Source organism: Cupressus sempervirens, chromosome 7 (assembly GCF_028749045.1).
Source record: "Cupressus sempervirens isolate cs-2001-9-10 chromosome 7, ASM2874904v1, whole genome shotgun sequence".
NCBI classification, from domain to species: Eukaryota; Viridiplantae; Streptophyta; class Pinopsida; order Cupressales; family Cupressaceae; genus Cupressus; species Cupressus sempervirens.
The window spans coordinates 380,609,828-380,637,189 of NC_143124.1; the positions used below are offsets into that span (position 1 = coordinate 380,609,828).

The 27,362-nt window shown below is 37.1% G+C and overlaps 1 pseudogene; it reads left to right on the top strand.

Annotated features, from left to right (window-relative positions):
• The window catches only part of LOC149547065 (uncharacterized), a 78,686-nt pseudogene that overhangs the window by 9,650 nt on the left and 41,674 nt on the right, over nucleotides 1-27,362 (top strand).

Consider the following 27,362-nt stretch of genomic DNA (forward strand, 5'->3'; position numbering starts at 1 on the left):
TAAACAAATGCACAAAAATAAATCTTATTTCATTACCTTTCCACCTTGCTGAAATACATTACATTAAGCCTCTATTTATAGAGGTCTGAGAACTCTCTAGAATACAAACCAAACTTATTACACATGTTATAATATATTATAATATTGCATATAATTAAATATGGGCGGCTATGTAAAGTAGTTGGAACAGCTGGGATGGTGCACTATCTACTATGGTGGGAGGTGAGAAATTACTCTGGATGGTGGGTGGTTGCCAGAAATTAATCCCACCAATAGGTATTGCAGATGTGCCTTTCAATCAACAATTATTGCCTGCCACCAGTGTGAGCTTTTCAATAGGGGAAAAGCTAAAGTCCTATGTGAACACCATGGTGGTGTCTATGGCTAGAATCAATCCCATGGGATTGATGGTGATGGGAAAAGTAATTTCTACCATCATCGACGTGTTTTCTTTATGAGGTATAAGTGCATTATATCCAAACATTCTTAAGCCAGATCTAGTTGTTCCAGGTGTCAATATCTTGGCTGCATGGAAGGAGGGTAGATTGATCATAGCATCTGGGAGCTCATCGCCATGCCCCCATGTTAGTGGCATTGCAATGATCATATGAGTCGTGCATCTGACATGGAGTCCCACAGCAATCAAATCGGCTCTGTTGACGATGGCCTCCATGATGGACAACACAAAGTAGCCCATCAAAGATGTGCTCACCTTGTGAGCCGCAGACCCATTTGCAATGGGTGCATGTCAATTAAATTTGAGGGTGGCCCTAGAGCCTAGGTTGGTCTATGATATGGAGCCTTGAGACTACATTAATTAACTTCAAAATCAGAAATCAAGAAGAATATTTTTCATTTTTGTATTCACATAAAACTATATAGGTACATATATAGCTATGTGCCATATGCATACAACTACAGGAAAGGAAAGACTTAATTTAGGAAAGAATCAATCCAATATTGCAACACACCCCCTCAAGTTGGTACGTAGATATCCCACATGCCCAACTTGCCTAAAAACTTTGAGAATACTTGACTTGAAATTACTTTAGTAAGAATATCGGCCAACTGATCCTAAGATTGAATCTTAGGCACTCCACAATCTTCTCATCCAACTTCTCCTTAATAAAGAATATGTCTACCTCCACATGCTTTGTATGATCATGTTGAACTAGATTATGAGCACTAACACATGTTGCTTTATTGTCACAACATAGTTGAATTGGTCGCCTAGGTGGACAGCCCAAGTCTCTCAAGAGAAGTTTTAGCCATAGGGCTTTACAAACTCCAAGTGTCATACCTCTAAATTCTACCTCTGCACTTGATTGTGCAACAACATTCTATTTTTTTCTTCTTGATGTAACAAGATTACCTCCTAGAAAGCTGAAATAACTTGAAGTAGAATACCTATCATCTACTGCTCCAACCTAGTCAACATCAATATTTGCATCCTCACTTTGATAATCCTAATTTTTAGTGAATAAAATTCCTTTTCTAGGAGTAGGCTTCACATACCTAAAAATGCGCATAACTGCATTCATATGTTTCTCTCTAGGATTATGCATAAACTAGCTAACAATACTTAATGCATAGGCAAGGTTTGGCCTTGTGTGTGCTAAGTACATCAATCTTCCTACGAATCTATGGTATCTTCCTTTATCAACTAGTACTCAATTATACTCAATACATAACTTCAGTCCTTCTTGAACTAGTGTATCATCAAGTTGAAATGCTAACATATCAGTTTCCCATAACAAGTCTAAGGCATACTTTCTTTGAGATAGAAAGATCCCTTTATCAGATCGAGACACTTTGATCCCAAGGAAATATTTCAAGGGACCGAGGTCTTTCATTTTGAATTCTCTAAACAAGTAATCATGTAGAGCCCTCCTTTCTTCAAGATTATTTGTTGTAACTATCATGTCATCCACATACACAATAAGTGTAGTAATCTTACCCTGTTGATTCTTTAAGAATAAAATGTGGTTTGAATTTATTTGACAGTAACCAAAGGCTTTCATTGACTTTGTGAATCTTCCAAACCATGCCCTTAGAGATTGTTTCAATCCATATAGTGACTTCTTTAATCAGCACACCTTTAGACTATGTATTTGTCTACAGATGTTAATTCCCGAAAGTAAATCTATCCAAAAGAAATCAAAGAGCACAAGGTGGTACACTTAACGCTTTAACTAATGTGAGGTGAGTCCAAAGATGTGGAACATTTAACCCCTCACACAAGCCAACACGAGTCCACAACTCAGAAACTAGTGAGTTCTAGAAAGCACAAAAGGGTTGCCTTGTAGAGCATATAACACTTCTTTCCTATAGACCCCTCCCCTTTAACATGGTGCTAATCTTATAACCACAGGGTGAAATGTGGGGCCGGCGGATTAGCGAGTCCAATAACCCAAGATAGCTAATTAGATCTATCACTAGTAACTAAGCCTGCTAGATGAAACTAATAGAGATCACAACCTAGTATCAAATTATGCATGTTTTGTAAAATGAGAACATGGAAGGAAATACACACAAGCTTGACACGAGAGATGTTCGTTTTAGGTCCAAATGAAGTGTTATCAGTCAAAGAGAATTACCTGGTAATCCTCACAATGCGCTTAGTAGATGTTTTACCTATTTTTAGTAACTTTATCACGCTTTTCCAATTGTCTTGCAAACCACTGTTATGTTGTTCCAAAAAATCAGAAAACACAAAAAAATCAAAAACAGTGAGCAGTTAGCAAAAAACCAAAAAACACAAAAATCAATGAAGATAAATAGCCTTTGTTAGGAGAGTCTCGCACGAAATTCTTGACAGTCCGTGCGAAGAATTTTTTTTACCTGCGCAAAAATTCTAATACGGCCCGCGTGAAGAAACATGTGTCGTACGAAGTTTCGCGCGATTAGGCACTTTCTCGCACGATACAAAAAGAATATTCACGCGAAGATTCTGGATCCTCGCACGAAAATGAATAGTCTCACGCGAAGATTCCTGAATCTGTACGGAACAGTACGGATAGAGAACAAAAAAATGATTTTAAAAATGTAGAAAGAAGCCAGAAAAATTGATTTTTTTGAGCCCCACGGTGGGTGCCAGAAATATATGTGTGAATATGTGGCCTATGCTAACACACACACTTCAACATGGTCCTTATTTTCGGATTCATCCTGGAATGAACATTGGATTGTTTATCTGAAAATCAGCTAGCAAGGTGACCTGTTGCCTTCTATCTAAAGGGAATTGCTTGTTAGATATCCTTAGATTTGAGGTGTTAAGCAACTAGACCCTCTAAGAATGAAGGATTTAAAAGAAAATGCGACTAATCTATATGAGAATGCTGATTAATCTAGAATGAAGTATGCACGTTTAATCTAAGAACATGTAAAAGAAAACTATGCTAAAATGTATGCATATTATGCTAAATGAGATTAAACTAAAAAATGAATATCTTATGAAAATAATGAGCTTAAACGAATGCACAATCCAGCAGCAATTCAATGCAAATTCTCATTCAACCTCCTCTTGAAATGAAGAGAGGAGGGTCTCTTATATAGATTTTTCAGAAAACCTCTGACGGTTGAGATTGATTTCAATCAACGGTCAGGATTGAAGATGAAGCTCAGTCATAAAGGAAGATTCCCAAATTAGAGGAAGTTAACTAATTTCTTTTGAGTAGAATAAGGAGTTAATTGATTTAATTCCTTTTTGATCAACAGTGAACTGGGAATTTCCTTTTTTGAATTGAAGAGAGATCTTGGTGAGATATTTAATTTAATAAAATGAGATATACTCTCATAATTACCTTTTCTATTTAATTAAATAATTCTATTTAATTAATTAGAGACACTTTTCTTATTTAACTAAATAACTTCATTTAATTAATTAGGAATGGCTTCCCATTTAATTAAATAACTTTGCTTAATTAATTAGAAGTAAGTTTTCCATTTAATTAAATAATTTCATTTAAATAATTAAAATAGGCACATTTATTAAATTAAATAAGTTTAATTTCATAGTACATTAGCCTTAGGATATAATTTAATTTAATTAAAGTATAAATACTTAGTAATTAAATTAAATATTAATCAATAGGTTTAATGTGACTAATATGAGTAAATACTATAGGAATTAAATAATAAGCATGATGAATGCAGATTAGGGTTCTCTGCATCTGATAATTAAGTCAAGTAGCAAGTAGCCGAATAAGAATTTGTCTAATGGAATAGGACTTTAGGATTGGTCAGAAATAGACCAGAATTGGTATCATGGCAATGAGCCAATTTTGGGGTATTACATTTTGCCCCTCTTTGAATGAATGTGCAAGCAGCACATTCAATTCAAAGAAAATCAGAAAGTACAATGTGAAGATGAGATTGGTTTCGAAGTTGATGACACGGAGACCAATTGATAAGTTTTTAAGGACTATCTCTGGAACAGAGCTTAATCCCAAGGAATCCAAGTAAAGCACCCAGATACCTAAGATTGGTAGCATTTAAAAGATTATCTCCAGAATGGAGCGTAATCTTTAAGGATCTAGATAGAACATCTAGATACCTGAAATTGATAGCATTTAGAAGATTATCTCCAGAACGGAGCTTAACCTTCAAGGATCCAGATAGAACACCTAGATACTCGATATTGATAAAAGATAACAATGTCCAATCATGAGTCGTAGAATCATCCCCAAAACGAGGCTTGATCCTTAGGAGAAGGGTTTTAGACTGTCCCAATACCTGTCCATCGAACTTTGAGAAGAGTTGTTATAAGGTTGATCAATTGATGAAAAGATAAGATAGACGGCAAAGATGCTAGATATAAGGGAACAAGATGACCTGAGTAATGAGATGCCCCAAGTGATGAGGATATAAGATGGGAACGAGATGCCCCAAGCAATAAGTATTCAATGATGTAATCATCCTACCCCCTCAAGAGCAAAATCAAAAGATGACACACCAGAAATAGATGTGAAGTAATATAGCAATAGACACGGAAGAAATCCGAGTTGTAGCAGAATGTAGAAGAGATCAGAATGATCTAAAGAAAAGAGAAGAGTTGATTTGAAATTATTGCGAAGTCACAAAGACCAAGTTTGACCAAAAGTTGATTAGATTTAGCCATGGTTGACTTGAGTTGACTATTCTGAAAATATGAAGAATGTAGAGATGAAAGGATGCCAAGAATCACAAAGTATCAGAAAGATTTGGGCTACACAAGTGTTCAATCGCGTTAGTCCCCAAAATTTTAAAATGCATTTTTGAGGCTCTTAGGTGTGTTAGATTTTGAATTCAATCCCAAAAATGGATCCAAAATGGTCCAATTAGCCAAGGGTGTGATTTTTGTGCAAATCTGAGCACTTTGAAAAATTTGGTCAACAGCTATATAAGGGCCCAAGGGGACATTTTCAATTCATTTGTGCTTTTTGTCTTCTATTGATTTGAGCTCTGAGAGAGACATGACAGTTAGCTTGAGACATCATCAATTTAAGCGCTCCAGACGTCATAGTCACCCAGCAAACTACGGACCACTGGTGAGTCATCGATTCCCCTCCTTTGTACTTTCACTTTCTCGTATTTTGAGGTCATTTATTGCACTTTTTAGCATGTTTTTAGGGGGTCTAATCTCTCTTCACACGAGACCTATCGGCTTTCGCGCAAAGAAACAAGGTGCGTTGTTTCTTCGCACGCGGCAGGGAGAATCTTCGCACAGGAAGCATTAGATTTCGTGCGAAAGACGAGTTTTTTCGCATGAAGGCAGTTCTTTTTCCATGCGACTATGTAATTCTTCGCACAATGATGTAATTCTTTGCGTGAGATTGGATTTCTTGATGTGAGGCTTTGAGAACTTCGCGCGAAATTCCATGACAGTCATGCTTAAAAGTTTCAATTTTGCGCTCAAAAAATTGCATTTTAATTTGTTTTGATGCATCATTTTGACTTGATACTGATTGGCACTTTTATTGTTTCTTGTTGTGCATGTAGGAGGTCTTTGATGATGTCACATTTAGGTCACATTACCCACCATATGGGGAGTTATTACAGAGTCTTGATGATGCAGATCGGGCACACATTGCTTGATTAGGTTTGTCTTCTTTGTGCCGAATTCCAGCTGTGATGGTGAATCATGACCTTCTTACTGCATTGGTAGAGCGTTTCCATTCGGAGATGAACACATTCCACTTGCCGATGGGTGAGATGACCATCACACCAAAGGACATATGGAGGATCTTGCAGATTCCCTTTCACGACACCTAGGTCATCTATGATACAGTGCCCTGAGTAGGGACAGAGGCACTGTCCATTATTTTTTGGAGGGAGCTACCGAGAGGCAGGGCTATCACCTGGGATGAGTTGATGCACACTTACGAACCCACGCACAGGCTAGCATTGATGCTGGTTATATTTTTGATCTGCTTCTTATGTCCCAATAGAGGATAGCATGGTTTGGAGTGTGGGTGGGGTACCATGCTTCGCAAGATGCTAGAGACACCAGAGATCTTTGTGTGGGGTCAGTGCATGTTGGCTCACCTATTTCATGAGATGCACGAGGTTGTCTTCCATGAGAAGAAGACCATGGTAGCTAGAGTATATATGTTACAGATCTGGGCCTAGGAACATCTTCCCATATGTAGGCTAATTTTTGAGGATGGCTGAGAGCCCATGGAGCCCTATATTTGCAGATATCAAGGGCATATTACCCATGCCCACCTAAGTAAGACAGAGTAGTGGAGGATACGTCTTGATGACCTGGTGTCTGTTGTACCTTGACCTTGGTGAGAGACAGAGGACTGGGATGATGCCCCTAGAGATTTACCATGGATGTTCAGTTCTAGACCTTTGGCAGGCAGGACAACATCTGTCATTGAGAGATTTGTGATATCATGAGTGTGGCAAAAGTATGGCCGACCATAGGACATTTCTGCTGAGTACTGCGCCTATGCCAGATTGTAGAAGGATGTTGAGCGAGGTTGGCTAGCACGGATGGATCCAGGGCGATCCATGAAAGACATTCGCAGCTTAGCTACAGTTCAATGGGACTACCTTCCAGAGGTAGTAGATGTCGGGATGACGCCTGCATATTAGGCATTTTTGATTAGCCATCTGTTCCCACGTTTTATAGATCTAGTGGGGATGGGAGGAAAGGTAAAGAGACAGGTACCCCAATAGCAGCAAGCATAGCCACAGCTGCCAATTCAGCCACAGCAGTAGTCACGGGTCCGACACTAGGTTCAGCAGATGCAGATTCCCCCACGTCAGATGGGATCAGACCCAGGTGCTAGGGGCAATGGGACAGGGCACAATCGATGTTGCAAGCAAAGGATAGAGGAGGACGCCCCTCAACATGTGCCACCACGACAGGAGGCGCTGCCACAGCGATAGGCACCAGAGATGTTAGATGAGGATATGCCACATCAGCCGGTAGGTGGGGTACAGGATGCGGTATGGCAGTACCGAGAGTGGGTTTGTCAGGCCTCCCAACAGTTGGGGCACCTGCAGATTGCAGTGGCAGTTCGGGATGCATAGCTGGTGGAGCAACAGCAAGATACGGATCTTTGGAGAGAGCACACCGAGACTGCAGAATGGAGATTGGAGTAGGCACAAGATGAGATCTAGTTTCAGTCAGCTCAGGCAGCATATTACTATGCTGCATATACCAATGCAATACTAGATGAGACACTCCAGGTGCAACGCTTTTCTTAGTATGCGCAAGAGTCTAGGGGCGCGCAACCTCCTGTCAGGCCAGATATGCCACCGCTGCCTCTGCCACCTGCTGCCCCTGCTCCTCTTGGAGGTGAGGGTATGGGATAGAGTTAGATGCTCTATGGCTAACCTCTGATTTTGATCTTTGGCTATGTATCGACTGGTGTGCCAGCACCACATGTATCATTTTTAATTGATTGCGCTTGAGTAGTGCCCATTTTTGTACAGACCCATTCTTTTGATATATATATATATATACGAGATCTTGAGCCGAGTATTCCTGTGTACATGTCATTGTCTATTTTTCTTTACTTTGATGTACATGAGATGTATGTTGTACTTAGATAGAATGTATATGTATGGACTGACATCTCATGTAGTGTTGCATGTTTTTGCTTGACAATGATAGGTATTCCATTAAGGAGCGTGAATCGATGAACCAAATGCTTGTGCAGCTGTGGAGGAATCTGAGAAATGTGGAGATGCTCCCCAAATCTTCATTACAAAGGATAGGAAAATAATGAATTGAATATGTGTGCTTATGCAAATGAAGTATGTAATGCAAGACTGTGTTAAATGCAACCCTAGGTCTAGTTACCAAGCCTTGATATTTAATCATCACCAGATATAAAACAATGCACGTAGGTCATACAATTCCCAGTGACATTGCAATCATGGAAATATGAATATAACATACATTATTGGTTTGTCAGGATTAAATGTAAGCATTCAAGGCACAAGAAGCTAGAATGACTAGAACATTTGTCCCTTTTAATGTAGCAAGTTAACATAAGCATCAGAGCATAAACACTAGGATGACCTTAATGTTTCTTGCATGATAGGCACACCAAACACATGGGAGATCCCTCTTATGCTAAGTATTCAGTATTCATTCTGTCCACAACGATCCTTGCATTCGTAACCTGAGATAGAAGTGCGCTAGATATACTCGCAATGACCCGTACGTCACTTAGCAGGACGAGTATCAATATTTATTGTAGCGTGAAGAGTTTATTCCAACAAACAAGGAGAAGAACCAACGTTATTGGCATATTCATATAAAAGGAGTCGAGGTACACACGGCCATCCAATACGAGATGGAGGCTCTTATACTGGACACCCCTCTTATAGGAATAAATCAACTTATTGGAACTAAATCGCAAACAGAAAGCAAAGAAAAGATCATGTCCCCAGTCATTACTTCTCTAGTCAGAGATGACATCATCGAATTGCTCGAGGGGATCTGATAAAGAAAAAAAAAGAAAACAAAGAAAATGCTCAGCATATCCAAAAAAGTATATCATTTTTGAGTTCAATGTTTTGGGATTGATGTCAAGTGTCAGTGTCCAGAACATGTTTGAAAGAAATCTCTTCGGTAGGGTGATGATAGTAGGTAGACGCAGCTTGAACGACTGGTGACTAAGGTCAAAGAGGAATCTCCACGATGAAGAACCTAAGAAGGATTGAAAAATAGTAGACAAACACAGCCATGGTGATTGGTGACTGACACAAGAGAGATCTTCCATAAAAGAATTTGGAGACATGACTTTAGCAATAGTAGGCAGACACAGCTGAAACAACTGGTGACTATTGTGAAAGAGATTCTATGAGGAGAATCTTGAAGAGAGTGTCATTGGCGATAGTAGGTAGACACAGTGAGAACCACTAGTGACTATCGTGAAGGAGATTCTATGAGGAGAATCTTAAAAAAAGTGACACTAGCGATAATAGGCAAACGCAGTGAGGACCCCTAGTGACTATTGCAAAGGAGATTCTATGAAGAGAATCTCGAAAAGAGTGACACTAGCGACAGTAGGCAGACATAGTGAGGACCACTGGTGACTGTCGCGAAGGAGATTCTATGAGGAGAATCTTGAAAAGAGTGACACTAAGGGGGAATGCCCCCGACGTATGACAAGACTCAATCCATGGATACATGAGCAAAAAGAAGGCCAAGAAGGAAAGTGAAAGTATGAAAGTGACTGTACAGAATAGCCAGAAGATGCACTGCAAGATGGAGCATTGAGAACAAGAGGCACCTATTTACTAAGTTTTCACCTTCTTGGCAAGATTCTTGTTTTTTTTTGCTACCATGATGCCTGTTTCTAGGTTTTCACCAATGGCACTTTTCTTGTTTTTCAATTTTTTTTGTATTTTTGAGATTTGTCACTTTTTTTGGTGTTACCAAGGCGCCTATTGCTAGGTTTTCACCAGGGTAACAATTTTTTTAGGACTTTTTCTGATTTTTATGATTTTTTTCAGGACATATAGATATATACAGAGAGTTTGCTGAGGTTAAATCAACTATAAAACCGCTTAGGTGGAGAGTGTTGATAGGCTCTTTAAGCACTTCTCCTTCAGTTGTGGAAAGCTGATAGGCGCAAGATCCATATACTACAGTAATGATGTAAGGACCTAGCTAGTTTGGTTCAAACTTTCCCTTTTGCATTCGATGTTGTTGATTCTTAGGGTTCTCTTTCAGGACGAGGTCACCCAGCTAGAAGTCACATGGCCTGACCCTCTGATTGTAACTTCTCGTCATTCTTTGTTGATATGCTTGTAGATAATCACATGCCACTTGTCATCATTCATTCAGTAACACAAGCTCTTGAAGCCGAGCTATCTTGTAGTCATCATCAGTGATAAGGCCTTTCATAGAGATTCTCAAGGTAGGAATCTCGACTTCTATTGGAAGCACAGAATCTGCCCCATACACCAACACAAAGGGAGTCATGCCCATTGGAGTTCTGATGCTTGTCCTATATGCCCACAGAGCTGGATTGATATGGAGATGCCAATCTCTCCCTGATTTACCGACTGTATGATGAAGAATTTTGAGGATCGCCTTATTGGATGCCTCAGCTTGGCCATTACCCTGGGGGTAATAAATGGAAGACCAATGTTGTGTGATATTGAATTTCTTGTACAGTTCCTTGAGGTCTTTATTCTTGAATTGTCCTCCATTGTTAGTAATGATTGAGGATAGTACACCATATCTATAGATGATGTGGTTTGTGATGAAAAGCACTACAATTTTTCCATCAGCAACTGTGAGAGGGACTGCCTCTACCCATTTTGTGAAATAATCTATAGCTGTGATGAAAAACTTATGTCCATTAGAAGAGGTTGGATGAATCTGCCCCACCAATTCGAAGGCCCATTGTTGAAATGGCCATGTTGTAGTAGAGGGAATCAGCTCTCTAGCTGAAGCATGAATGAGATTCTCGTGTAGCTGACACTGCTTGCAGGACCTAGCATACTTGATAGCTTCTTGCTCCATTTTGGGCCAGTAGTAACTAGCACAAAGGATTTTGCGAGCTAGTGTCAGGCCATTGGAATGGGATCTGCAAATGCCTTCGTGAACGTCAATTAGTGCATGTTTGGACTCATCGGGTTCTAAACACCTAAGGAGTGTTCCGTCAAGACCTCTCCTATACAAATCATTAGCAATAATGACATAATGTGAAGCATTATGGATTAGGTAACATTTCTCATTCTGGGTCAGACCTTCCAGAATGGTTTGATTACAAAGGTAGGAATAGATGTGATGGTAGCAAGATGATTCTTGTCCTATAATAGAATAGATCATCCCGAAATCAGGTGTGTCATAGGCTGGGTAGTGCAATGCTTCCACCAAGAACTCATGTCAGAGATCATTTTCTGGCATTTGTAGTAGGGAGGCCAGAGTGGCCATGGCATCAGCCACTTTATTATCTACTCGTGGAACTTGCTAGAAGGTGATGTGTGCAAAATACTTCTTCAAGTCATCAACCATGCACTTGTAAGGAATTAGTTTCTCATCCTTTGTTTGATACACATCGTTTACCTGGTTGACAACAAGCTGAGAGTCACCAAAGATGTCTAACTGATCCACTCTCTATTTAGCTGCAATTTTCATGCCATTGATTAAAGCCTCATATTCAGCAATGTTATTTGTACAAGGAAATAGAATCTTGTATGCTTTGGGCAATGAGTACCTCTGTGGTGCAATAAAGAGTAATCTAGCACCTAATCCCTATTGCATGAAGGACCCATCGAAGAACATAACCTATGTATGGTGATTTAGTGTCAAAATTGACTCATTTGGGAAATCAATATTTATTAGCAGAAGACTCTGTATGGGTGCCTCGGCTAGCTAGTTCGCAATTGCCTGTCCCTTTATAGCCTTGCGTTCAACATATTGGATGTCAAACTCACTGAGTATCATGACCCATTTAGCCAATATTCCTGTGAGAGCTGCCTTACTAAGCAAGTACTTTAATGGATCTATTTTAGCCACAAGCTGTGTAGTGTGGGCAAGCATGTAGTGTCTCAACTTCTGGGAAGCAAAGACAACTGCCAAGCAAGCTTTCTCAATAATGTTGTAGTTCTTCTCATAAGAGACCAATGTTTGACTCAAGTAATAAATAGCTCTTTCTTTGTTGTCATTGTCTTCCTGAGCCAAGAGGATTCTCAAAGATGTTTCAGTGGCTGAAATGTATAAAAGAAAAGGCTTCCCATGCATAGGAGGCATCAGGATTGGTGGATTGAAAAGATATTGTTTGATCTGTGTTAAGCTTTGCTCACAATCCTAGCTCCAATTGAATTTCAGACCCTTATGTAAGGTCTTTGTGAAGGGTTGTGATCTATCTGCCAATTGTGAAATAAACTTATGAATAGATTGAAGCCTTTCCTATAGTCCTCTCATCTGAATGATGTTCTGAGGTGGTGGCATGTCCATTATTCCTTATACTTTTTCTGGATCTACTTCAATTCCTTTTGTAGAAACAATATATCCCAACAATTTCCCTGATGTGACACCAAATGTGCATTTCTTAGGATTGAGCCGAAGACTAAATTTTTCCATACGATCTAGGATGGGTCCCAAATTTTGTAGTTGAGTATTGCATTTAGCGCTTTTGACCAGGGTGTCGTCGACATAGTCCTCCATGGTTCTATGCATCATATCATGGAAAATTGTAGTAACAGCTCGCTGATATGTAGCACCGGCATTCTTCAAACCAAATGGCATCATATTCCAACAAAAGGTTCCCCATGCACATGTGAAAGCCATTTTCTTCTGATCTTCTGGCAAAATTTTTATCTGATTGTATCTAGAAAAACCATCCATAAGTGAGTACATCTCATAGCCAGCCATCATGTCCACGATCATATCAATATTAGGGAGGAAAAGTCATCTTTAGGACAAGCTAGGTTAAGATCATGGAAGTCTGTACAAACCCTGATAGATTTATCATGCATGGAAACTTGAACAATATTGGATATCCATTCAACACAATCAATTGCATGAATAAAACCAGCTTTTAGAAGTTTCTCCAATTCTACTTTGATGAGCAATGCAATGTGAGGGTGCATTTTCTGAAGCTTCTGTTTAACTAGTTTGATGCTTGGTGCTATGGAGAAATGATGCATGATAAGATCAGGATCCAATCCTGGCATGTCAGAGTATGTCCAGGCAAAATTTATTTTCTTTTCCTTGAAAAAGGCAATGAATTGTTCCTTCTCTTCAAGTGACAGTGACTACGCCAGATGTATCATATGAGGATGTTCTTTTGTGCCCAGGTTAATTGGCTGCGTCGGCTCTATTAACATTGATGATCTCTCCTTAAAGTGACTGGGAAGGACATCAAATATCTCATCCGTGGGCACCTCAAAGAGCTTTTCACCCTTGGATATGTCTTTTGTTTTTACTTTTTTGGGATCCGACACTACCACAATGTGGTTTTCACCATCAAACCTCTTGCATTTTTTCCTTTTAATTATGTGACTAAGATATTTGATTTCGGCCTCAGTCATGTTGATACTCTGCTCATTGGTGGAAGACGTTATAGGTTCGATAGTGTTTAGGTAATAGGCGAGAGCATATTCATTCTAGAACGTGGGGACTTCATTAGATGCAGTGGGGTTCCAGTCTATAAGCTCAGGATGTGTGAGTAAGAGAGTAGTTGCTAGTTCAATTGCATTCATAGTATAGTCATTAAGTGCGTGGACCAGCAATTTGAGACCTACGACGACCTCATCCACAAGTGTGTTTAAATGCCTTAGAATACTAACGTTGAGAATTAACAACTCTAGGGCACTAGTTGGATCAGACCTCCATGACCTAACCCTAGATGTTTTATCCACTTTGATTCGATTTTCATAGACATGCACTTGGTCAATGTCTTTATCAGTAGTAGCTTCTAAAAGATTGTCAAACTCATATTCATGAGAATTGGTGCTACATGGTGAGAGACTATAGAACTCCCCAACAGTGATAAGGACATACTCTCCTTCAGCCTCTAGATTCTTACACAAATACTCAATACAGCATGACTAACTAGATTCTCCCTTTTCTGAATGATATTTGAGTTTCTCAGTATTGTCCTCTGAAGAATCACTAGTATCATCCACAGTGCTAACATGTAGCACAAAGTCATCTGGCTCAGCAAAGAATTTAGCGAGATCATAAGGAATAGGATGAGGGTAGGAATCCTCATCATTAGATTCTTCCTCTTGAGTATCTGACTCAGCTTGTGACTCATTTTTAGATGAACTCTCAAGTTTTGGGATGAATTGATTTGATCCCAAATGGAAAGGGACCTTCTTAAACCCTAGGCCAGTTGTATCATGGTTGCTTCGAGCTCTTGCTTTGATAGGATCAATTAGGCCATTGTTATTGCACCCAATAGGGCCAGTTCCCTTGTAACCAAAATGCTTCATAAGCCTAAGACCAGGTCCATATTTCTTAGGAGTGATTTCTCGAGCTTGTTCTGTTAGGTCCACTGGAGCCTCTTCTTTGTAAAGCCATGCAGTAATGGCTCTATTTTCACTTTCATCTTCTAAGGGAACTATAGCCTTGACGAAAGCGTCATTATACTTGGTCTGAGGTGTCAGCACGAACGACTTCTTTGCCTCTAAGGGTCTCCCAATATGTCAAGGGGACTCTAGGAGAGATGTTAATGATAGCACTGGTTCAATGTGGTACTCTCCCATACTAGTTTCTTTTAATTTGAATGACTGCTCAATTTGTTTCAGCTTATTGTCGTGACAATCAGTAGACTCGCGGTTAGCAGGGACAAAAGTTTCAGCATATTGCAAGTGTAGCTAGTAGTGGCAGGAATAGTAACTTCAGAGCCATGAAATGGGAATTTGATGCATTGGTGGTATGTGGATGTCACAATGTACATCTCATGTATCCATGGCTGTCCCAACAGAATGTTGTAGGCCAAGGGAATGTCAAGCACCTGACAGGTGACATCCCTTTCGACAGGACTGACGCGAATTGGTAAAACCACAAGACCTAGTGACTTTCATTCCACTTCATCCTATGCTTTAATAGTGATCTTTCGTTAAGGATCAATAGAGTCCTCAGAATAATCCAATTGTCTAAGAAGAGCAGCAGAGACAATATTTAGGCTAGCACCGTTGTCAATGAGTACCCAATGAACACGTGTCTGGTAGATCATAACCTCAATGTGTAGAGGCTAATTTTGTGGGTGATTCAGCGAGTTATCATCCTCCTCGGAGAAGGTCATAAGTTAAGGTGAGGTCAGGTGACCTACCATGGATTGAAATCACTCAAGATCAAGATCTTGAGGAACATTTTCCTTAGTGAGGGCTTTGTCCAGAATTTTCCTGTGAGCAGGTGAGATTTTAAGCAGCTCAAAGATGGAAATCTAAGCATTAGTTCATTTTAGCTGATCAAAAATACTATAACTAGTTGCAGTCAAGTTCGTTATGGGTTTTGCACCTTTACCAGATGGACCAGCAAGGACTTTGTCTTTGTGTTGTTGAAGATTTGAAGTAGGAGGCACAGGGCCTTTGAGCACTAGCTTGGCATGAGAACGAGTGACAGCATTAGCGCAGTGTTGCAAAGGCACATTATCCATCTCATTGGAAGTAGGGCCCCTTAAGACAAATGGTGTCTTGGGTTTGTCGTTATCTTGCTTTCCCTTTATAGTAATAACGTCACAGTATTCAGAATCTACAGGTTCAACCATGTGAATGGCATTGTCATTATTGGAATATGTATAGTTGACCTTATTGTAGGGTTCTGGTTTCGAAGTCTCTCCTTTTTCATAAGCTGGCAAAGGTTCTTTGAATGCCTTGTGGTCCAAGTTTTTGTTATGTCCATCTACCACAAGATCACTAGCATCAATCATGTCCTAGACTTTATGACACAAGTTTATACAGTTGTTGGTTTTGTGTCCCTTGTTTTGGTGATACAAACAAAATGAGGTCTCATTCCACCATGGTGGACGTGGTTGTGGATCATAGGGATGAGGGTTATCCATTGGTGAAATAAGCTTATGTTGTAGCAATGTTTTGTAAACCACATCCAAAGGTTCCCCCAAAGGTGTATACTCTCACTTGGGGCATGTTGTCCATGAGTTTCTCAGTTTTTTCCCAGACGTCTTATTGTCAAGGGGAGATTTCTCAGCATTTTTGGCTGCTTTGAGGTAGTTTGTGAGATTAAATGCCACTTTAGCTAGTTTGGTTGTGACATTAAATGCTACTTTAGTTGGTTTGGGTGTGACATTGTCAACAACTCCATCATGTACAATTTCTCGGTTCTTGTTGACATGTTTGGTTTTATCCTTGTTGGAAGTGGAACCTTGTTTTGTGTCTCTCTGAAGAGTGAGTTCACCTTTCTTAACCATAAATTCCTCGATACGGATAGCCTGTGTAATCATGTCTTCAAAGGTACGTGGACCTTGAAGTTGGACTCTGTATCCGAAATCAGGTAGGAGGTTATTAGTGAAAATGTCAAGCTTCTCCATTTTTAGAATTTTACGGGAATACTTAGTGTATAGTTGTCTCCACCTTTGGAGGAAAGTGAGGAAAGATTCACCAACCTTCTGTTTAAGGTTGCATAGATCTCAAATATTGATAGGGTGTTGTATGTTATGAGAATATTGCTAAACAAATGAATTGGAAATTCCATCAAACGTCTTGATACTAGGAGGTAAATGTGAGAGCCAGTCCAAAGCCTGACCGCCTAGGCTTCTAGGGAATAAACACATGAGGTATGTTTTATTGTGTATAAACTCCATAGACAAAGCACCAAATTTCCACAAGTGATCTTGGGTACCAAAGTACTTGTCATATTTGGGTAGTTCTACGCCTCGTGGGAAAGGCAGCATGTTTATGCTTTTGTCAAATGGAAATGAACAAAGAGCATCCAATGTGTATGTCTTTGTGGGTTTCTCTTTCTCATGCATCATTTGAGCCAATTGGTCTTGCATAATTTTCAATTGTTTTTGGAGTTTGGAATTCTCAATTTCTTCTTCAGTTTTGACAATGGTTTCTACATTGAAATGAGAAGGTAACTTTGCTCCCTCTTGGGCAAGTTTGAGAAAGTATTTTTCTTTTTCTTCGTTGATTAGGATTCCCATGACCTTTTAGAAGTTTTTTTCTCTTCAACATTTTGCTATGTGTTCAGGGAGTATTTCCACCTCTTCCTGTTCCTCATCAATGTCATAGTCTTTCTCTTTCTCTTTGTCATTCCTAGGTGGTTCTTGATATCGACTATGACTACCATGTTCAGGTTCACGATTAGTCATCATAGGAATGTGTTCAATTTTCGTATGTTGTGTTTCAAAAGGGTCTCTGGAGAAAGGATCATACATCATGTTTGGGAATGCAGGACCTCTACCTATCTCAGTATCCTCTTGGTAAAAAGGATTCCTAATTTGTTGCAAATTTTTGGAAAATGTTTGTTGAACTTGAGATGACCTGGTAGGTGAGGTAGATCGTGAAGATGCCTCACTAGCCGAACTGGATATAGATTGTGTAACGAAAGGTAAGTGACCTCTGTCGTGGTTATGACCCCTAGCACAACCACATCTAAGGTTATAGGAATAAAACACATTGCCGCTTCTAGTTGTGACAGTCATAGACAAGGACAAGAAGCTACAACCTAGACAAGGACTACACTAAGACTGAGTCTTAGAAAGGACAAGTTAATAGTAATAATGTTGTTCACTGCAGCACAAATGGTTTGATTTAAAGGCTAGAATAGCCAGAGATTATGACCAATGTGACACAAAGTATGACAAGCATTAAGACAAGGACCAAAAAAAATACTTATGAGACAAGACTAGTCAAGGTGCAAGACACAAGTCTTCAGCTAAGCGAAGTGTCATTGTTTCAAGACTTTTTACAGATAGAGAGCGATAAATAGACACAAAAAAAGATAGCATGCAAGCTGTAGACAGCTAAAATAGACCCAAATTGGTAATGCTGATACAAAGTCTCGCACGAGAAACTTTTACAGGCTGCACGAAGAAGTTTTATAGGCCACGTGAATAAGTTTCCTGAATCGTGTAAAGATCAATGCTAGTGTTTTAATTTCGCACAAAGAAGTTCACAAGGTCGCACGAAGATTGATGACAAAGGTTTGATTTCGTGCGAGAACAAAATGATTTCGCTCGACGACCAAATGATTTTGCACGAGATCCAAATGATTTCACGCGAGAAGGCAAACCAATTTTACAACAGCAACTGATTTTGACAACTTTTGATCATTTAAGTAACCAGGTAGACTAAATAGGCACGTAGAACAGCAAGCAGGTGATTTCAAGCATGTTTGAAAACAATGAGCAAGGAAAAAAGCAACCTTGCGCATGAACAATCAAGTGACTTAGTTTGTGCTAATCCCTAGGAGAGCTATTTGTGTATGTTTTTGAAAGGTTTTACAATCACGCATACATCCTTAGAAAATAAAAGTTGGCCTCTCTAAGGTTTTTAGTAATGTTTTGACTTTGCAACTTTTATGACTCACAAGGGTGACCTCCAATCCTAGTGCACCGAGGTTTCAACATAGTCTAAGAACTTAATCTTCAAGAGCTGCTGGGGAGATCTGACAACCCACAATGAATCACACCCATGGAGATTTCTTCCACAAGAACATTTATATAGCGGTTGTCACTACCATGTCAAAAATGGCTATTACCGCTCGAGGTTTCATCCACGTAGTTTTCTTGTAGAGGGATTCTCTGCTATGGTTAACCCTCTCTAAAGGTGACCGACTCACAATAGTGTACCACAAGGGGACTTAGCTTCCAGATTCAAGGTTTTCACACCTTTTTCACTTTTAGCCCAATCAAAGCAAACAAATTAATTCGACACGCTAAACTAAGAGTATCTCTTAAAGATCTATGATATCAACTCCCAATGATCTATCAACCTCTTTGGAGAAAGGATGCCTCAATCAAGAAGTTGAAGACTCATCTATCTGCGAGATGCTCAAAGTATCCTCCCCACTTACAAGGAATCCATCATAGAGAGGAGTTTCACTAGGAACCCACTCTCTCAAAATCCAGGAATAGTGTTCATGGGGCCTAATTACTATGTGTGTACAGATGTTAATTCTCGAAAGCAAATCTATCCAAAAAAATCAAAGAGCACAAGGTGGTACACTTAACGCTTTAAATAATGCGAGGTGAGTCCAAAGATGTGGAACATTTAACCCCTCACACAAGCCAACATGAGTTCACAACTCAGAAACTAGTGAGTTCTAGAAAGCACAAAAGGGTTGCCTTGTGGAGCATTTAACGCTTCTTTCTTGTGGACCCCTCCCCTTTAATGTGGTGTTGATCTTGCAACCACAAGGTGAAACAAGGGGCCGACAGATTAGCGAGTCCAATAACCCAAGATAGCTAATTAGATCTATCACTAGTAACTAAGCCTGCTAGATGAAACTAATAGAGATCACAACCTAGTATCAAATCATGCATGTGTTGTAAAATGAGAACATGGAAGGAAATACACACAAGCTTGACACGAGAGATGTTTGTTTTAGGTCCAAATGAAGTGCTATCAGTCAAAGAGAATTACTCGGTAATCCTCGCAACGTGCTTAGTAGATGTTTTACCTATTTTTAGCAACTTTATCATGCTTTTCAAATTGTCCCGCAAATCGCTATTATGCTGTTCCAAAAAATTAGAAAACACAAAAAAACTAGAAACAGTGAGTAGTTAGTAGAAAAATAGACAGTCTGTGTGAAGAAGTTTTTTGACCCACGCAAAATTCTAATACAGCTCGCGCTAAGAAATAGGTGTTGCGTGAAGTTTCGCCCGCTCAGGCACTTTCTTGCGTGATACGAAAAGAATATTCGCGCGAAGATTCTAGATCCTCACACGAAAATGAACAATCTCATGCGAAGATTCACAAATCCGTATGGAATAGTACAGACAAAGAACAAAAAAATGATTTAAAAAATGCAGAAAGAAGCCAGAAAATTTGATTTTTTTGAGCCCCACGGTGGGCACCAGAAATGTATGCTTGAATATGTGGCCTATGCTAACACATACACTTCAACATGGTCCCTATTTGCGGATTCATCTCGAAATGAACATTGGATTGTTCATCCAAAAATAGCTGACAAGGCGACCTGTTGCCTTCTAGCTAAAGGGAATTGCTTGTTAGATATCCTCATATTTGAGGTGTTAAGCAACCAGACCCTCTAAGAATGAAGGATTTAAAAGAAAATGCAACTAATCTATATGAGAATGCAGATTAATCTAGAATGAAGTATGCACGTTTAATCTAAGAACATGTAAAAGAAAACTATGCTAAAATGTATGCATATTATACTAAATGAGATTAAACTAGAAAATAATGAGCTCAAATGAATGCACAATCCAGCAGCAATTCAATGCAAATTCTCATTCAACCTCCTCTTGAAATGAAGAGAGGAGGTTCTCTTATATAGATTTTCTTGAAAACCTTTGATGGTTGAGATTGATTTCAATCAACGATCAGGATTGAAGATGAAGTTTAGTCATAAAGGAAGATTCCCAAATTAGAGGAAGTTAACTGATTTCTTTTGAGTAGAATAAGGAGTTAACTGATTTAATTCCTTTTTGATGAACCGTGAACTAGGAATTTCCTTTTTTGAACTGAAGAGAGATCTTGGTGAGATATTTAATTTAATAAAATGAGATATACTCTCATAATTACCTTTTCTATTTAATTAAATAATTCTATTTAATTAATTAGAGACACTTTTCTTATTTAATTAAATAACTTCATTTAATTAATTAGGAATGGCTTCCCATTTAATTAAATAACTTTGCTTAATTAATTAGAAGTAAGTTTTCCATTTAATTAAATAATTTTGTTTAATTAATTAAAATAGGCACATTTATTAGATTAAATAAATTTAATTCAATAGTACATTAGCCTTAGGATATAATTTAATTTAATTAAAGTATAAATACTTAGTAATTAAATTAAATATTAATCAATAGGTTTAATGTGACTAATATGAGTAAATACTATAGGAATTAAATAATAAGCATGATGAATGCAGATTAGGGTTTTCTGCATCTGATAATTAAGTCAAGTGGCAAGTAGCCAAATAAGAATTTGCCTAATGGAATAGGACTTTAGGATTGGTCAGAAATAGACCAAAATTGGTATCATGGCAATGAGCCAATTTTGGTGTATTACAATAGTTACCTTAGTAATTATGATAGAGTTATTAATTGAATCACTTATTTTGCATGTGTATATAAATAAAAGTATTTAAATTTTAGATATGATGTTTAAAATTAAAATTTAAGATTTTTATTGTAATGCTATTAGTAACTAGTTATTAGAATTAAAATAGTTATTAGAGACATGGATATAAATTAAATTGTCACTAATTCTACCCTTTTATTAATCCCTCCTTATATTAATCTTCATTTTGATAATTTCATACCCAAAACTATCTACTTCTTTGTCCTAATTGAAAAAATTTCCCTAAACTTTTATTAATAGTATTCACATGAAAAAAGGCTGAAAACATGGAATATGGAGGATGTCCGAAAAAGGGCACCTATAAGACAATTTGATATCAACCAATAAGATTTCAAATAAATATTATTTTTATTATCAAAATTTTGAAAATAAAGATGTAAACTTTATAAAACATAAGGCTATTTTGCAAACAAAATAAATAAATTGATATGATTGGTGAAAAGTAATTGACTAATGAGTTGAAGTGAATGCAATAGTATTTGCCTACAACAAGTACAATAAATTATTACTTCAGTGAATTGTAGAAATTATTATAGTTATATTATTTAAAAATATCTCTTCAATTAAAATATCTATTTTTCACTATTTACTATTTTTTACAAATTTTTTGAATAATTACAAAAATATATCATTTATATATAATAAATTTTGAAATATATATATATATATATATATATATATATATATATATATATATATATATATATATATATATATATATATATATATATATATATATATATATATATATATATATATATAACTTATTATAAATATTCTTAAATACATATTTATGATTTTTTGGAGTATATATATCATAATTTATTTTAAAAAATCACATTAGTTTAAAATATATAAATTGTCTTTATAAAAAAGAGTATAATTTTTTAAAACTTAAATTAAAAAAATTAATTGTAAAAGTGTCATGTGTTCAAAAAGTGTAACTCAAAAACTTTAATTACATGTGGACATATTTTTTTTTCCTTCAAGAGAATAATTCTTCAACATAATTTATTTTTCTTCATTTATCTAACACCAAATATTTTATATCTTACCTTTATGTTTGATTTCCAAAGTTGATATTTCAAGCCTATCACATTTCTTTGAAAATTCTAACAATAAAGTTAAACATGAATTTATATTATTTTCCACACAAGTTTTTTTATTGATTATAATTTAGGAACACACATTGGTCAAAGTATTGAATAGACTTGTTAGTAATGAAAGTCACTAGTGCAATTAATGTGCTATTAATATGCTAGTTTTTTTTATGGGCTTGCACCCTCTCATTGTTTTTAATGATCAAAAATAAAATATAACCATGAAAGGTACACACCAAAATATACATTATATCATGGATTACATCATCATATTATAGTGAGAAATTAATTAGAAAATGAAATACCATCCCTTATTAGTGAGAGTGGACTTGCCACTTTAGGTACCAAGGTCGATAGTATTATGGCAGGATCTACTAACAACTACAAGAGGAATTGTAGAGGAAATGATCGACCTAGCTCAACTGATTGGAAAAATAGGAACTATGGAGGAGGAGGAGGAGGAGGAAGGTGGATCCTATTGAAGTTGATGACAGATCAACCCCGCAGCTCTTGAATCACCTTCATGCAAACACTTGTCACAGAAAGAGAGAAAGAAAAGCTATGGAGGCTAGAATTCATGGATCTGCAGATGAGAGATTCTTGATGAGAAAAAAGAAAAATTTATATAATCAAAAGTAAATTAATTGTATAACTATAAAGAGAGATCATCCTTATAAAGGAGATCAAAATGCTACCAAGTAACTAACCTAGGTTGCATGATAATAATTAATTATTGTATGCGTAAATTTTAGGTTAAGTGAAATAGAGTTAATTAGGAAATATCTAATTACTCTAACACCCCCCCTTAAGATAAACTTAGGAAGTAGCTAAAATCCTAGAAACTACTATTGAAAATAGAATTGGGTCTTGGCAACAAGGCCTGATGACATACCCAAGCACAACCAAATCTCTGCAAAGAGGAGAAATAGAGAAAACCACATGGGAACAACCTTACACCAAAAAGATATGGAAATAATGTTGAAAAGAACTAATGAAGGATTGAAGAAGCCTCCAAACAAGGGAATGACCTAGAAGATAGGAACATGTAGAAGCTGCAAAGCTCTATCAAAAGTAATTGCTAATCTAAAGAGCCTCCACTAAAATAGAACCTGACCAGGTAGAAAAGACTATAATCTGCATTGAATTAGGAGGCACACAAAGGAAAACAACTAAACTTGAAGATACATATGGCATGAAACACCAAAGCCTAAAGATATGATTAATTCAACATAGAAGACTATAACCAAAGTAGGAACAAAATGAAAAGTATCTATATGGTAAGTGATGCATCTCACCAAAAAGCATAGATACCCAGCCACTACATCCACCTAGTACATAGGAACAAAAACTAAATACATATATAGCTCACTCCATCGAATCAAGGAAGCATAAGAAACAATAGAAGAACCCCCCTATGCAGACAAGGGTGAGGTGACAGGCAATTTGAAAAGTGGGCCAAAAGAACAACATGTCAAGGAGCCACAATCAAGATGTGTAAAAGAATACATATGTGTGTACTAAGGTGATCAATCTCAGACACGTCATGTGGCTAATTTGAAATAAGGAAAACTCATTAGACACAGAAAGATGACAAACAAAGGAAAAACATATGCCCCTCATGGCACTTTAATTAGAGTAGTGCATGTATAATAAGGCACAAGATATAATGAATTCCAAGAATACAATAATCTATATGAGTGTCCTCAAATGACATTGCTTGAATTAGAAAGAAAACTATCTGAAATGAAAATATAGCTGAAATATGGCATTTTATCTCAGTGTGTTTGCAAAATGCATTCAAATGATGTCTAAAAAGACTAGTAGATACATAAGGATGATCAAATAGATAGTGCAGCCCATAAAAAATCATCTGAAGCAATGAAATCAATCTCTGGACCTAAAACAACCAAGATATCCATTAGAATGCAAACATGCAAAAAAATAAATAATATCTACCTAGAGAAGAATCTAAAAAAATAATTAGCATAACTAGAAAGAGCTCTAGAAAAGACCTTTCCAAGGATATAAAGAATTCCCAAATTGGAGAGCATATACTCAAGATATGTCTCCTAGAGTGCGAAATAGAAACCCTGACTTTGATAGTAGAAAAAACCATAAAAAAAAGTATCCAAACTAAAAAATACTTATACCACTATGAAAGACTCAAAACTAACTTTCTAATGATACCTCATTTGTAGAAAATGGACTACATATGCTCGAGATATAAGCAAAAATGTGAAGGTAGGTCCAAACAGAGCCAAAAATGGTGACATGACATGTTGATGTAGTGCTGATGTCAATACGTGGCAAGCGTGAATTTGATGGTCAAATGGTCGAATAGGAAAAAAATCGCTAGAAAAATGACCCCTACTAGAAAAAAGAAAATCCAATCACCGAAAATACTATGCAAGATCAAATGGTTGGTGTTGAAAGAAAAATCTACTAGCCAGACAGACTTAGAATGGCAAGCAGAGGCAAAATTCCTTAGTTTCTGTGCCAACATGCCTCAATTTCCATGCCAAAGTGCCTCAATTTTTGGGCCAACATGCACAGATCACCTCAATTTCTATGTCAAAAATCTCTGTTTGTATGAAAATGTGCCTCGATTTCTGTACAAACATGCACTGATCACCTCAATTACTATGTCAAAAATCTCAATGTTGGTGAAAATGTGCCTCAATTTCTATGTTAATGTGCATAGATCACCTTGATTTCCCTATCAAAAAATCTCAATTTGTGTGCAAACATGCCTCGATTTATGTGCCAACATGCAAAAATCACCTCAATTTTGTTGTAAAAAAATCTCAATTTTGTTTCCAAAATACCTCAATTTTTGTGCTAGAAAAGTCTTGACTTCTAGCCAGAATGCATAGATCGACATCTTAGGAAACGTGCCCAATTTGGAAGCAGGTTTTGTTTGCCCCAAATTCCAACTATGATCAAATTGGATGTGCCTTAAATGGAAATAGGGGTTTTGGGGTACTATGAGTTCAATAGTTAGGTTCATTCTTTCTCAAAGTGCACCAAAAATTAGTTGCCCCCATATTCAATACAAAAAGCTCTAAAAAATGAAACCCTTCGAAAGAAAAAATACATATCTTAAAGTCAAGACAAACCTATCATAAATAGAATAGGGTCATGAAGATCTGGGCTTTGATACCATTTTGAAGTTGATGAAAGATCAACACCAAAGCTCATAAGAATCACATGGATGAAACACTTGTCATAGAAAGAGAGAAGTCAGTGCAAGGAGGGATTGAATAGCTAGCACCAAAGTCACACCTAATTATCCAACTGCCTTGCTGAGTAAACACAATAAAAGAAAATACACACAGAGAACAACTCCAAGGAGAGGGAGAGAGAGAGAGAGAGAGAGAGAGAGAGAGAGAGAGAGAGAGAGAGAGAGAGAGAGAGAGAATAGCATACATGTCTAGCTCTAAAGCCTTCTAGGTTATGACTAGATACAAAATACAACTTCAAGATCTAAAATCTAGCTTCAAATTCATAATTCCAAAAACATCTTCCTTGACTCTCTTAGTTCTACCTCTAAACTAAACCAAATACCTCTACTTATACTTGCCAAAAATAACTTACAAAAGATTCTAGAACATTACATAATAGAAAGGCCAACCCCAAAATGGTGTGTACTCATCCCAAGACAAGATCCTATCATTAAATTCATGATCCAAATTGAATACATGAGTCAACTCAAAATAAGAATCAACACAAATTATCTCGATCAAAGAAGGACCCGAGCATCAACAAATAATAGGTTCACTTGACACATGAAGGAGCACTTGGTCAATACTAGACAACTCAGTTAACATTGGAACTCAATTAATTTTTTTGTTTATTACTAACATAGGTTGAACTTGGTTAACACTATATGTAGTTAGTTAACACTATGCGTACTCAGTTAACACCGTGTGTACTCAATTAACACTATGAGTACTTGATTAACACTATGCATAGTCGCCTAACATTACAAACTTGGTGAAAACTACCAAAATGAACAAAAGAGTAGAATTACAAGGCAAACCAGGAAACACCTACATTAGACAACCACGGTTGAAAGAAATGTTTCTTTTGAAACATGTAAGTGTCACAACCTGAGCTGAATCCAAATCAGATTGAGAAATCCATGTAGCATCTTCAACTGGTCTATTCTTCCACTTCACCAAATACTCATAGTAATCTATTTCTCTTATTCTTTTTCTAATTCTCTAATCCAATACATGTTCAACCTCTTCAATCTTCTTTTTAGGATAATCATTTGATACAAAAACTTCATCATCTCACTCATGATACTTATACAAATCAGCAAAATTGAATATAGGAAATATATACTATGTTATTAGGCAACTCAACTTCACTTCCTCATGCAAAGACTTCATAAAATCAACAAATTTTTCCCCTTCAATACTTTTCTTTTCTTCACCAACAACATCCCTCAAATATGATATTCCTCTAGGCTATATTCCAGTAACAATCTCAAAAGGTGTTTTCTTATACTCTTGCTCACAATATTATTATATGTAAACTCAACTTGCTCCAATACCATATCTCAATTACTTAGCTTATCTCCAACTAAAAATCTTAACAAATTACCCAAGCTTCTATTCAAAAAATCTATTTATGGATGGAATGTACAACTAAATCTTAACTCAGTTTCCATCTTCTTCCACAATGTCCTCCAAAAATAACCAACAAACTTACTGTCTCTATCAAAAATAATACTATTTGGTAATCCATGCAATCTAAAAATCTCTTTGAATAAAATATCAACAACATCCACAACATATGATGTCTTCTTACATGGTATGAAATGTGTCATTTTAGAAAATCTATCCACAACAACAAATAAAGGATCATACCCTCTTGTTGTCTTAGGTAATCCAAGAAAAAAATCCATACTGATCTCATTCTATAATTTCTTAGGAACGGTAATAGGTGTATACAATCTAGTATTCTGACTTACTCCTTTTGCAACTTAACAAACTCCACAACTCCTTACAAACTTCTTAACATCCTTATACATCTGTGGCCAATAATACT